Here is a 15077-nt window from a genome sequence, read left to right as displayed (position 1 = left end):
TATTCTGCTCAAATACATAGAAATGAGGTCAATAAACCAGCTGTAGGCGATACCTTCCTATAAGGCTTGCTTGTGACCTACTTATGAATTTCTTAAAACTTGGTTGTTTTCCTAGTTGTTGGATGAGTTTACAGGTTAAGACATAACTCAGTTCCAATCATATTTCAGAAAAGAATGTGCCGACACAGAGCCTTTTCTATACTGCCTGCAGGAGAGCATAGGTACACGCTGGCACATGCAGGGATGAAACCGCACGGAAGTGTAGTGCCCCAGTTTACAAATCTGCACATGCAAACGTCACCAATTAAGTAGAAAAGCTCCGATATTACTAGGTTTCGTTTGGGAGGAGAACAGAAACTAGGAGAATGATTCTCTGAATCCCTCATGTAAAGCCCTGGCTGAAACAAGCACTTCTGTAAAACCCGTATGCGCCTTTGAACTAGTGTATACATTCAATGTGGACATTTTTACCCATATGAGTGTATTCCTGTGTTAGGGGGAATGCATGCATAGATTTTAATCTCATCCAAGCCACGCCCCACACTATGCGCAAACCATGTTCCTTTGTGAATCTGGGTTAAAAAAAAGGGTTCAGACAAGTTCCTGGAGGAAATGTCCATAGTCTGCTATTGAGACAGACATGGGGAAGCCACTGCTTGTCCCTGGGATCAGTCGTATGAATCTTGCTACTATTTGGGATTCTGTCAGGTACTTGTGACCTGGATTGGCCACTGTTGGAAGCAGGATACTGGGTTGGACCATTGGTCTGACCCAGTATAGCTATTCTTATGTTCTATTCTTATGGGGCAGATCTCCACCTGCAAATAGTGACTTTCTGTACTTAGGGGTCCTTTTGCCAAGCTGCAGGTACAAAGGGCTCTGCCGTAGTGGCAGGAGCCATTTTTCCTATGCACCAGGGCCCTTTCCTGCAGTGGGTAAAGAAAAACCCTTTAAAAAATGGCCATGCGGTAAGATTACTCTTACCACATGGCCATGCAGTGGGGAGCACTTCTCCCACCCATTGAGGTGGCGGTAAGGGCTCCCACGGTAACCAGGCAGTGATTACCACCGGGTTAATGCTGGAAAACAAACATAGCAGATTGTTGAAAAACAAAATATCTTTTATTAATGAAAATCAATCAGAATGTATATGAAAATTAGCCCGACACAGGCCGTGTTTCGCCCAACAGGGCTGCTTCAGGGGCTACAAAATAAATGACATACATAATTACATAAAAAAAAATATATATAAGATGATAACTATATAACACAATAAAATTTTGAAATCCCACAGAACTAAAAAGTATAGTAAAAAGTATATACATACGTAAATTTGGCTACAAATGCCATATATACTAAGTATAAGTAAACAGAAAAGTTTACGACATATAAATAAATAAATAAATCAAATAAACTTTTCTGTTTACTTATACTTAGTATATATGGCATTTGTAGCCAAATTTACGTATTTATATACTTTTTACTATACTTTTTAGTTCTGTGGGATTTCGAAATTTTATTGTGTTATATAGTTTTCCATTATTAATGTTTTATGTTTCTGTTAGCGAACTCGGCACCCACCCAGCGGCGTGCACCTGGGGGGGGGGGGGGTGAAGGTTTCATTTAGCGGGGGAGGGGCTCATCGGCGATCCGCCCCGGGTGCCATCCAGGCCAGGAACGCCACTGATTCTAAACATCTGGAAGTGAAATTCCTCTCTATCAGCAGAGTTTGACCCACAAGTTCCATTTTCTGAGTTCTTTCAGTTAGTGATTTCACTTCCAAGGCTTGTTTAGTAATTGCCTGTGTTTGAATAAGAGCAGCCTCAGAAAGAGTTTTAATTACATTAGTATTTTTAAATATCAACGATTGTAAAGAAGACTGCAGAGTAAAAGTCAAATCCCAGAGTGACTCTAATGTCACTACGGCTGGTTTTTCCAATCTCTCCAAAGAAAAAACGGGCAGTTTGTTCCAATGTATTCACTATCTGTGAAGATAGGACCAATTCAAATATCACCGTTTGTTCCTCCATTCTGCTGGTGTTTATTCTCCCACTAAGTAGGGGCAAATTCCCTCCTTGCTTGCTCTGGTCTCGTCGTGGAGATTGACCCGCAAGACTTGTCTCCATACTTCCCGGTCTGGGCTGAGGAGGAGCCGCACGTTCAACGGGGCTCAGGGAGACCCCGTCTGCGCTGTTAGCAAATGCAGTTGCACCTGCATTGATAGCAGGAGTAGAAGCCAGCCTGGGACCCGGCGTGACTCCAAACTGTTCAAGAGCCACCTGGTGAAGTTGGTGAGTCCCACCAGTGGTTGAGGGATTCTCCCTGACTTTGCCTCTCCTTTTCCCCATTTTGGTGGTAGGAGAGGAACCCGCTTGAGTGGCGTTTTTTTTTCACAGCTCTGAACTCGTCCGGTGCTGTATTCAAACCACCACCATCTTAGATCTCAGCCGCTGGCGTTCCTCCTGTCCCTTGTTGCTGCCAGTACCAAATAGCTGTAGCGACCTCTTGCAGAACCAGCAGCGGCAAGGGGCAGGAGAGGGGGGGGCTTTGCTCCCGTCTCCATTGACCCCACTGGACCACCAGAGAGCAAAGGTAGGCTTGGGGGAGGGAGGGTGTCTGTATTTGAGCGTAGCTGGGGAGGGAGTCTAAGCTATGCTCAAATAGAGTGATATCAATTTGGACCCCGGGACCCCCAACGTCAGTTCCTTGTGAGAGAAACAGATTTGATTGCAAGTTAAGTAAAGCTTTTTACATTGTTAAATAATTTGCCATAATTACCTAAGAATAATAGCACATACATGTCAGTTTTAGGAGGTTTTTTTTTGCCTATGATGAAGCAAAAAAGCATTGTTGACTTTTAAGCCTATTTGGTTTCTTGAGGGTTTTTCTTCCTTTTTATGAAGAAAGACTAAGGAGGCTAGGGCTTTTCAGTTTGGAGAAGAGACGGCTGAGGGGAGACTTGATAGAGGTATATAAAATAATGAGTGGAGTGGAACAGGTGGATGTGAAGCGTCTGTTCACGTTTTCCAAAAATACTAGGACTAGGGGGCATGCGATGAAACTTCAGTGTAGTAAATTTAAAACAAATCGGAGAAAATATTTCTTCACCCAACGCATAATTAAACTCTGGAATTCGTTGCCGGAGAACGTGGTGAAGGCGGTTAGCTTAGCAGAGTTTAAAAAGGGGTTAGACGGTTTCCTAAATGACAAGTCCTTACACCACTACTAAATGGACTTGGGAAAAATCCACAATTCCAGGAATAACATGTATAGAATGTTTGTACATTTGGGAAGCTTGCCAGGTGCCCTTGGCCTGGATTGGCCGCTGTCGTGGACAGGATGCTGGGCTCGATGGACCCTTGGTCTTTTTCCAGTGTGGCATTACTTATATACTTATGTATTTTTATGAAAAGACATATAAAGTAATAAAAAGAGAGGTTTTTGGTCACAATTCTTTAAAGAACTAATATTTTGATTTAGTGTTTATTGCAAATCAGAATATAGACATTCAAGTCGGGACATCTGAAGTTCCCCTAGTATTTTGGAACAAGATCTGCCGACTGTAGATCCTGTTCTCAAATAAACAGTGAAACAGACAGTCATGTGCCAGTTATATGTAGAAAGAGCATCCATGTTAGAAAAATGGATGTCTAAAATATGAGCGAGGAGACACAGGAATATAAATGTTTCTGTGGCATCATGCACATTAAGGTCTATTTTATGAAATGGCATCTTAGACCTTTTTTATGCTGAAACGTAAATCGTTATGTCCTGCCATTTTAGAAACGGAGACATCTATTTCTCCCCAAAGCTGTCACTGAGCTCCATATGCCTTTCGAGTTTCGCTTTCGGGAGAGGTACAAACCACTGGGGGTGACTGAGGTGACTTCTCCTGTTCCGGGGCAGAGGGAGATGCAGCGAACGAGCAAGTTAGCGAACTCGGTGCAGGCGCGCGTCGCGGCACCCCCAAGCGGCATGCACCCACCCCCACCATCCCCCTTGGTACGCCACTGTTTAGAATATTTGGAGAACCAATCCAGGAGACTTAATTTGAGGCTAACTAACTTTCCTAGATCACCTTTAATTACACCTATACAAATGGTTAAAAAATACTTGATAGAGATTTTAGGTATGTCAGAAGATTCATTGCCACCCATAACTCGGGCGTATTATCTACAAAGTAACATTAATAAATTACCAGGAAAGACTGATCCCCAAGGAGGAGAAGCAATATATCTTACATCCTTTTTGGAATCCTCTGTTAGAGGTTATAACTCAAAGAACTATGTTGGCCTCCTTTGCCCTGGAAATGGATAGACATGCAGTTTTGAAACTTTCTTTTCATCATTTAGATTCTATCTTTTTGGGGTCTAAAGTAAGAATTTATCCTGATTTGTCTAGGGAAACACAGAAAAGGTGAAAGGCTTTTTTAGCTTTACGTGCGAGGACTCTGGCGATAGGTGCAAATTTTGTAGTTAAATTTCCTTGTGTATGTCGTATATTATTCCAAACTAAACAATTTTAGTTTTTTGACCCTAAGCAATTAGAATAATTTTTATTAAGTGAAGAAGAGGTTAATGTGACTGTTTAATTCCAGATAATGCACTGAAAGATACAGTGGGGGAAATAAGTATTTGATCCCTTGCTGATTTTGTAAGTGTGCCCACTGACAAAGACATGAGCAGCCCATAATTGAAGGGTAGGTTATTGGTAACAGTGAGAGATAGCACATCACAAATTAAATCCGGAAAATCACATTGTGGAAAGTATATGAATTTATTTGCATTCTGCAGAGGGAAATAAGTATTTGATCCCTCTGGCAAACAAGACCTAATACTTGGTGGCAAAACCCTTGTTGGCAAGCACAGCGGTCAGACGTCTTCTGTAGTTGATGATGAGGTTTGCACACATGTCAGGAGGAATTTTGGTCCACTCCTCTTTGCAGATCATCTCTAAATCATTAAGAGTTCTGGGCTGTCGCTTGGCAACTCGCAGCTTCAGCTCCCTCCATAAGTTTTCAATGGGATTAAGGTCTGGTGACTGGCTAGGCCACTCCATGACCCTAATGTGCTTCTTCCTGAGCCACTCCTTTGTTGCCTTGGCTGTATGTTTTGGGTCATTGTCGTGCTGGAAGACCCAGCCACGACCCATTTTAAGGCCCTGGCGGAGGGAAGGAGGTTGTCACTCAGAATTGTACGGTACATGGCCCCATCCATTCTCCCATTGATGCGGTGAAGTAGTCCTGTGCCCTTAGCAGAGAAACACCCCCAAAACATAACATTTCCACCTCCATGCTTGACAGTGGGGACGGTGTTCTTTGGGTCATAGGCAGCATTTCTCTTCCTCCAAACACGGCGAGTTGAGTTCATGCCAAAGAGCTCAATTTTTGTCTCATCTGACCACAGCACCTTCTCCCAATCACTCTCGGCATCATCCAGGTGTTCACTGGCAAACTTCAGACGGGCCGTCACATGTGCCTTCCGGAGCAGGGGGACCTTGCGGGCACTGCAGGATTGCAATCCGTTATGTCGTAATGTGTTACCAATGGTTTTCGTGGTGACAGTGGTCCCAGCTGCCTTGAGATCATTGACAAGTTCCCCCCTTGTAGTTGTAGGCTGATTTCTAACCTTCCTCATGATCAAGGATACCCCACGAGGTGAGATTTTGCGTGGAGCCCCAGATCTTTGTCGATTGACAGTCATTTTGTACTTCTTCCATTTTCTTACTATGGCACCAACAGTTGTCTCCTTCTCGCCCAGCGTCTTACTGATGGTTTTGTAGCCCATTCCAGCCTTGTGCAGGTGTATGATCTTGTCCCTGACATCCTTAGACAGCTCCTTGCTCTTGGCCATTTTGTAGAGGTTAGAGTCTGACTGATTCACTGAGTCTGTGGACAGGTGTCTTTCATACAGGTGACCATTGCCGACAGCTGTCTGTCATGCAGGTAACGAGTTGATTTGGAGCATCTACCTGGTCTGTAGGGGCCAGATCTCTTACTGGTTGGTGGGGGATCAAATACTTATTTCCCTCTGCAGAATGCAAATAAATTCATATACTTTCCACAATGTGATTTTCCGGATTTAATTTGTGATGTGCTATCTCTCACTGTTACCAATAACCTACCCTTCAATTATGGGCTGCTCATGTCTTTGTCAGTGGGCACACTTACAAAATCAGCAAGGGATCAAATACTTATTTCCCCCACTGTAGCTTAGGATAAGCAACCTGGATGAACTGCTATATTACTGGAAAGTTATTTCCAGATAATTTTTTTTTTATTTCCTTCTTGGATCAAATATCCTAAATATTGTGGTCGTTAGGATTTATTTTCTAGTTAATATATTTTATATAGTTTAGGAATATATTTTCCAATTCTGTATATTGTCACTTATATAGGTGTATAATAAGATTGTATAAAAGTCATAAATAAAATAATAAAAAAAAAAACAAGGGACAGGAGAGAGGGGGCTTTGCTCCTGCCCCCAACGACCCCACTGGACCACCAGAAAGCAAAGGTAGACCCATAGGACCTACCTAGACTGCAGGGAGTGGGGTCTGTCTTGGGGGGGATTAGAGAGAAGGTTGGGGGACGCAGGGAGGCTTTGTCAGGGGGTTTGGAGGGGTATTGAGAAACCTTTTTTTAAGTTACAAAAGATTACGTGGGTCCCAGCTAAATATTGACCAAGCCTGTGAAATTAGCCCCCGATATTCAGTGCCGGTGCCCGGACATGGCTTGGCACTGAATATCAGGGGCTAATCTAGCTGGTGACGATTAGTGTTTAAGAAAACAATGACTGTCGCTGGCTGAATATCAGCCGATTTGTTTTTAACATGCACCTCATATCAGTACTGTACTGCATGATAAAACTAAAGACAAAATAAAATGAGAAAACAATTTGAAACAAAAGAAAATGGACACTCCCAAAGCAAATCTAATGAAGTGATAAAGTATGCATAGCCCCTCCCCCTCTATATATGGAGGGAACAGGACAAAAAAGAAAAACAGAACTCACTCTTAAGTTGAGAAACTGAGGACGTAATGAACATGAGCAGGAAGCAGTGAACGACACAGCGCAGTGAAGCCATGGGATGTACTCAGACCTGTCAACAACAAGACAATAACAGTTCAAGTTAAAATTTTTAAGCAAGAAAGGTTTATCAGGTGGTGGAGAAAAAAGACAGTGGCGGAATTCAAAAAAAGTGTGGGATAAACACAGAGGATCTGTAATTAGAAAATTAATACTATAAAAAACATAAAACTTAAAGGGTTGCATATGTATTTGCATGTCAAGTGGCGCTTAGATGGCAGCTCTGGCTGTATCAGCTAAGGCCGATGCTTGGCTGGTTTGTACGGTCTGAGTCCCGCATATGGCGATCTGCTTTAGGATGGACTAGAGAGAGCTTCGACAGAAACTCCAGTAGTTGGAACATAAAGACAGAGCCAGGCGGACTTCTATGGTCTATGTCCCAGAAACACCAAAGAAAGAACATGATCAAATATATAATATCACGTTCATTGTTGATTTAATCTAGAATTGATAATGAGTGTGACTGTGGACCACTCAGGTCTTTATCTGCCGTCACTTATTATGTTACTATATAACCAATAAATCTAGATTGATATACCACCCTATTTGTCAGACAAGTCAGAGTGGTTTATATAATAATAACAGAATAAATATATTGAATATAAATAATAGAAAGCCCTACATTTTACCTGGGGTAATAAACCATTGGGAATCTATGTCCTTTTTGTATTTCTGGGATACAGAGATACACCTTATGCCTGGAATAGACTTCCTGGACCTATACGTCTAGCTCCATCTCTACCTGTTTTCAAATCTATGCTGAAAACCCACCTTTTCACTGCTGCTTTTAGCTCCTAGCCACAATTGCCTTCCCCTTGTCCCTTCCTTCCTTCCTTCTCACCCATTACTTCCCTCACCCGTAACTGTCTTGTCTGTCTGTATTATTTAGATTGTAAGCTCTTTTGAGCAGGGACTGTCTCTTTGTGTCAGGTGTTCAGCGCTGCGTGCGTTTGGTAGTGCTATACAAATGCTAATAATAATAATAATAATAATAACACCTGCTATTTAAACATTACACTATACACACACATAAATGGATGCGGAGTCACTCAACCACCAAAAAATAAATAAGAAACAATGACCCACTAGTGTAACAAAAAATATGTGGAAGAACAGCACATTACACCGTGAGGAAGGAAAAAGCCTCAAAGAGCTGCAGACCTAATAGTGATCTGAGTGATCAATTCCTCATCATCGGCTGAAAATACCCTTCCTCAATATTTGTCCAAAACTGGAACTACATTTCCTATTTCAAAAGGTACAACACGTGCAAAGCTCAACAATACATTCACTTAAAGTGTCAGGTACTGTCACCAAATATTGTCCTTAAAAAGGAAAACAAATAAGGGCTTACCGCATGGAAATCCGGAACTACCGGGACGTGGGGGTAGCTCCACCCCCAGCATGCACCATTTGTGGCGCTAATGAAAACAGGTCCCTATTTTTTACCACATTGGTTACCTGGTGGTAATTGGGCAGCATGTGGCGCGGAAGCCTTTACTGCCACCTCAGTGGGTGGTGGTAAGTATCCCCCCCCCCCTGCATGGCAACGCGGTAAGTGCAATCTTACCATATGGACATTTCTTTTTTCAGCCTTTTTGAAATTTAAAGAAGTCTTTATTAAACGGTTAGAGACAAGATACATACCAAAAAGATATCAGTTACAACAATTTATACAAATAGAAGTAAACAGCAATAAAATTACAATAATTCACAAGTCCCTAAAATACTTATCATAACACAAACTAGTAGCTTCTATAATTTATACAGATTTAATGAAACAAAAACTCAACCCTCGCTAAAAAACAAAACAAAAAACATCACATTACATCTTAAGATTCTGTATACTGTAATTAAAAAGAGCAATTTGAAGTAAAAGGTTCCCAAATCACCTCCCACTTAGATAAGGTTTTACCACGAATAGCTCTCAATCTTTCCATTTCACAAATATACCACAACTTATTTAACCACTTAATCAAAGAAGGAACCTGAGAAGACTTCCAATAGGCAGCTAATGTAACTCTAGCAGCAGACATAGCATGTCGAACCAGCAGTGACTGAGATGTGGTAAGGCCTGGGGATTTACCAAGAAATAAAAAATATTCAGGAGACCTCTTAATGGGTTTAGAAAGCCAACCCTGGAGTGGAGGTGTGGCCTAATGGTTAGGGTGGTGGACTTTGGTCCTGGGGAACTGAGGAACTGAGTTCGATTCCCAGTTCAGGCACAGGCAGCTCCTTGTGACTCAGGGAAAGCCACTTAACCCTCCATTGCCCCATGTAAGCTGCATTGAGCCTGCCATAAGTGGGAAAGCGCAGGGAATAAATGTAACAAAAATAAAATAGATACTATTGGAGATTCTACATGGATACATGGAATGTTGCTATTCCACTAGCAACATTCCATGTAGAAGGCTGTGCAGGCTTCTGTTTCTGTGAGTCTGACGTCCTGCACGTACGTCAAACTCACAGAAGCAGAAGCCTGCGCGGCCACATTGGTGATCTGCAAGGGCTGACTTCTACATCTACATGGAATGTTGCTAGTGGAATAGCAACATTCCATGTAGAATCTCAAATAGTAGCAACAGTGGAGGAGTGGCCTAGTGGTTAGGGTGGTGGACTTTGGTCCTGAGGAACTGAGTTCGATTCCCACTTCAGGCACAGGCAGCTCCTTGTGACTCTGGGCAAGTCACTTAACCCTCCATTGCCCCAGTACAAATAAGTACCTGTATACAATATGTAAGCCACATTGAGCCTGCCATGAGTGGGAAAGCGCGGGGTACAAATGTAACAAAAATAAAATAGATACTATTGGAGATTCTACATGGAATGTTGCTATTCCACTAGCAACATTCCATGTAGAAGGCTGCGCAGGCTTCTGTTTCTGTGAGTCTGACGTCCTGCCCCCTCACCTTGGGCTCTGGACCCCTTTCTGTCGAAGTCTGGCTACACCCCTGCTGCACAGGCCCCCTTTTGCCACAGCTTCGTAAAACGACCCCTGTAAGTCCTGCAGACTTTTAATATGCACTATATAAAACATGATATTTACATAAATCTATCATACGCAAAAGCTGTTTTATCTTCCTATTCATTCTTCCCCCTCCCCCCCAAAAAAATGGATAAGTGTATGCAGTGCCTGGGTGTTTACCAGAGAGCTCCATATAAAAGGAGACAGGGGAAGGGGATGAGACTTTGTATTCTTTTCTCACACCTTTTTTCAGTTATAGTTACATTCAGGCGTGGCAAGTATTTTCCTGTCTCTGAAGGGCTTAGAATCTAGAGGCAATAAAATATGCAAAGCTTTACACACCAGTTAGCGCGGATTTAGCACATAATTTTCCCCTGGAATCTGTATTTGACACTCACATTTTGGCACCCAAAACTGCGCACAATTAGCTAACAAGCTGTTATCAATAATTGACTGTTAATTATTGACATTAATTGGCTCTAATTTGAATATTACCCCTGATACTTTGCAATTGTCATTTGTGCTTTCTGCCTAAAACAGAACCCCCCCCCCCCCCAAAAAAAAAAATATCCTTCAGGGGCTTTTTTCATATGTCTTTTAGAATGTGCAGTCTTCTTAGGAGGGAGCACTATCGCTATTGCTCCTGTAATGAATAAAAATAATAATTTTTTAAAAAATGAACAAAATGTAAATTTCTTTAAACGACATGAGAAACAATAACTTTTGGGCTGTAAACCCTGGAGACAATGGAGGGTTAAGGGGTCCTTTTACAAAGGCGCGCTGAAAAATGGCTTGCGGTACTGTGGGCATAGGTTTTGGGCGCACGCAGATCCATTTTTCAGCGCGCCTGCAAAAAAATGCCCTTTTTTGGGGGCCAAAAATGGACATGCGGCAAAATCAAAATTGCAGCTTGTCCATTTTGGGTCTAAGACCTTACCGCCAGCCATTGACCTAGCGGTAAAGAATTTGAGCAGTAATGACCTATGCGCGTCAGAAGCCACTTGGCGTGTGTCCGCTACATGTGCCTGAAAATAAAAAATATTTTTCAGATGCACGTAGCGGACGTGTGCCAAAATTTAAATTACTGCACGGACCATGTGGTAACTGGACGGTAACTCCAGTTTGGCTCTCGTCGGGCGCACGTGGGAACCAACGCGGCTTGGTAAATGGGGCCCTAAGTGACTTGCCCAAGATCTTAAGGAGCAGGACTGGGATTTGAACCCTTGCTTCCCTGGTTGCTGCTCTAACACCAGGCCACTCCTGCACTCGAAAAGCTTTGCCCTGCTGTGAAGATTTTGTAATTAATTGGCAGGGAATGGCTATTGCTCTCCAAAAAGAAAAAAAAACTAGGTCATTATATCAAAGCACTTTCACTTTCTAAATTAATAGCCTATAATTATGAAACAGATCTATTTATTCTTGTAACACAATTATTTAGAAGAAATACAGTCTTTGGGTTTCAGAGGAGCTTGCAGCAAACTATTATTTTGAAAATGTTTGATTTTCAATACTCGCCCTCTGTGATACATATAGTAAGTGACAACAGATACAGACCCAAACGGTCCATCCACTCTGTCCAACAGTCACCCACATTATCAATTCATCATTAAACCAACAATGAATGTGATATAAAATACCTGATCATGGTTTTTCTGGGACATAGACTGTAGAAGCCCGCCTGGCACTGTCCTTACGTTCCAGCCTATCCAAATCTGTCATCATTTGCAGGACACAGACAGTAAAAGTCTGCCCGGCATTGGAAGCTTTTTCATATGACAGATTTATGTGGTGATACAGGGCTTTATTTATGAAAACAAGATAATGAGCATAACCTTTTACCAAGGTGCGCTAAATGCTAAGAAGCCCATTTTCTACCTATGGGCCTCTTAGAATTTAGCGCACACTAATTTATTATACACTAAATCCATTAGTGCACCTTAGTAAAAAGGACCTCTTAGTGAACAGGCTTCTTTATGTACATGTGTATATTTTGACTTTGTATTTATATTAGTATATGGCATGTCTAAGCACATTTCTCTGAATATACTCTGAAAGTATACATAGAAACATGAAGAGGGGCATAATCGAAAGGGATGCCCAAGTTTTGCTGACAGCGTCCTCGCAAAATGTCCCGATGGAGGGGCAGGGAAACCCGTATTATCGAAACAAGACGGACACCCATCTTTCATTTCGATAATATGGTCGGGGACGCCCAATTCTTGAAATTTAGGTCGAACTTAGAGATGGTCATCCTTAGAGATGGTCGTCCCTGATTTTCGGCGATAATGGAAACCAAGGACGCCCATCTCAGAAATGACCAAATCCAAGCCATTTGGTCATGGGAGGAGCCAGCATTCGTAGTGCACTGGTCCCCCTCACATGCCAGGACACCAACTGGGCACCCTAGGGGGCACTGCAGTGGACTTCAAAAATTGCTCCCAGGTACATAGCTCCCTTACCTTGCGTACTGAGCCCACCAACCCCACTCCCCACAACTGTACACCACTACCATAGCCCTTATGGGTGAAGGGGGGCGCCTACATGTGGGTACAGTGGGTTTCTGGTGGGTTTTGAAGGGCTCACATTTACCACCACAAACATAACAGGTGGGGGGGGGGGGGAATGGGCCTGGGTCCGCCTGCCTGAAGTGCACTGCACCCAGTAAAACCGCTCCAGGGACCTACATACTGCTGTAATGGAGCTGAGTATGACATTTGAGGCTGGCACAGAGGCTGGGAAAAATATTTGAAAGATTATTTTTGAGTGGGAGGGGGTTAGTGACCACTGGGGGAGTAAGGGGAGGTCATCCCTAATTCTCTACGGTGGTCATCTGGTCAGTTTGGACACCTTTTTGTGGCTTGGTCGTAAGAAAAACAGGACCAGGTAAAGTCAACCAAATGCTCGTCAGGGATGCCCTTTTTTCCCATTATGGGTCGAGGACGCCCATGTGTTAGGCACGCCCAAGTCCCGCTTTTGCTTTGTCTCCAACACGCCCCCATGAACTTTGGTCATCCCCGCGACAGAAAGCAGTTGAAGACGCCCAAAATCGGCTTTCGATTATGCCAATTAGGGCAACACTGTGAGAAGGACGCCCATCTTCCAATTTGTGTCAAAAGACGGGCGTCCTTTTTCGAAAATAAGCCTGAAAGGGTGCTGAAAAATGGCCTGTGCTGTTGTAGACGTGTGTATTGGACGTGTGCACGTCCATTTTTCAGTGTGCCTGCAAAAATGGCCCTTTTTTTTGGCCAAAAATGGATGTACGGCAAAATGAAAATTTGCGCGCATCCATTTTTGGGCCTGAGACCCATTCGCTTAGCAGTAAGGTCTCACATGTTAACCGGGCAGTGATCGTCAGCATGTGTACAATGCCGACTACTGCCTGGTTAGCGCCACGTGCCAGCATGCCTACTGGATGTATGTACAAAATGAAATTACCGCCTGTGTCATGCGGTAGCCAGGTGGTAGTTTTGAATTGGCGCGCATAGGCGTGCATAGGCGCACGTAGGCGCCTATGCGGCTAAGTACAAGGGCCCCACATACACTCATGTATGTGTGTGTATGTCTAATTGTGCACATGCGTGTGTGTGTGTTTGCATGTGTGTGTGCGTGTGCATGTCTGTGTGTTTATATTTGATATCCCACCTTATAGTCATAAGATAAATATACATGGGTGTGTATTTCTGTATATACATATTTGAGTGTGTAGGTGTAATTGTGTTTATATCTGTGCATATTTATTTATTTATTCATTGGGATTTATTGTTGATTGCAGTTCTGGTCCTAAACTTGTAGACTGAAGCATTTTCTTTTCTTTGTCTTTCTTTATGAGGCTGAGAATTTGTTGAGTAATGCAGCTCTTTCAAAACATATATCAAGGTGGTTCACAAACAAATTATTGTAGGTATTTTTAAGCTAAACAACAATTTCTGGGTTTTTGGAATGTAAAATATATATTTGAGTTCTGCATGCATGAATGGACATGATAGGTTGCAGTGCCTCTTGCTTTTGTTCAGTTTTAAAAAATAAATCAGTTAGCAGATACTGAAAACCCCTTCTCCTTGGCATCCTGTGACATATTATGGCCCCTTTTTACTAAGGCGCGCTCATGTTTTTACCGTGTGCTAAAATTGTAGGTGTGCTAAACGTTAGACATGCCCATGGTCTAACGTTTAGTCCGCCTACAATTTTAGCGTGTGCTAAAAACGTGAGCGCCTTAGTAAAAGGTTTCCTATATTAAGTTGAGGCACCTGTATTTCACCTGATGGGAACCATAAACAGATAAACAGAACTGAACAGGATCTCATGAGCTCATCTATTCCATCCCCTCCCCCTCCAACTTCCAAGTAGGATGATTACAAATACAACCTTCAGGATCAATATACCATCAATTAAGTAGAACCTATCTAAATATGCTCATGGTTTCAATTTCGATAAGTAGAGGAGTGTGGTAGCCGTGTTAGTCCACTCTTAAGGTTATCAATAGAAATCAAACAAAATAAAACATGGGAAAGAAAATAAGATGATACCTTTTTTTATTGGAAAAGCTAATCAAGAAATGTATTAAGTTATGTCCAATAAAAAAGGTATCATCTTATTTTCTTTTCCATGTTTTATTTTGTTTGATTTCTATTGATAATTTCTACGATATAATTTTCTTGCACAATTGCAGGAACCAAGTCTGATTTCTAAAGCCTTATTTCACAAAAATATGATTCTTTGAAAAATAGGGAGAAAACGACCTCATAACCACCCAAACTCATACACCTTGCTGATTCAAATTCTAGTACTCAATAAGTGTAGTTGGTCCATCTCTAATCATGGGTCCCAAAACTGCCTCAGAAAATAAACGTTTAGCGGATCTAAAACAATTTTCAATTTTATTATACTATATACTCATCCACGAAATCGAGCAAAGAAAGTCTGCAACTTAGCTTAATTTGCAATGCACAGCTGATTTTCCATACGACTGAGGTCCCGACGGGGACCCGTCTCGCGCGGCAGCTTCATCTGGAGACTCAGACAAA

This window comes from Microcaecilia unicolor, chromosome 6 (assembly GCF_901765095.1).
Source record: "Microcaecilia unicolor chromosome 6, aMicUni1.1, whole genome shotgun sequence".
NCBI classification, from domain to species: Eukaryota; Metazoa; Chordata; class Amphibia; order Gymnophiona; family Siphonopidae; genus Microcaecilia; species Microcaecilia unicolor.
Note: the sequence above shows the minus strand (reverse complement) of the source record.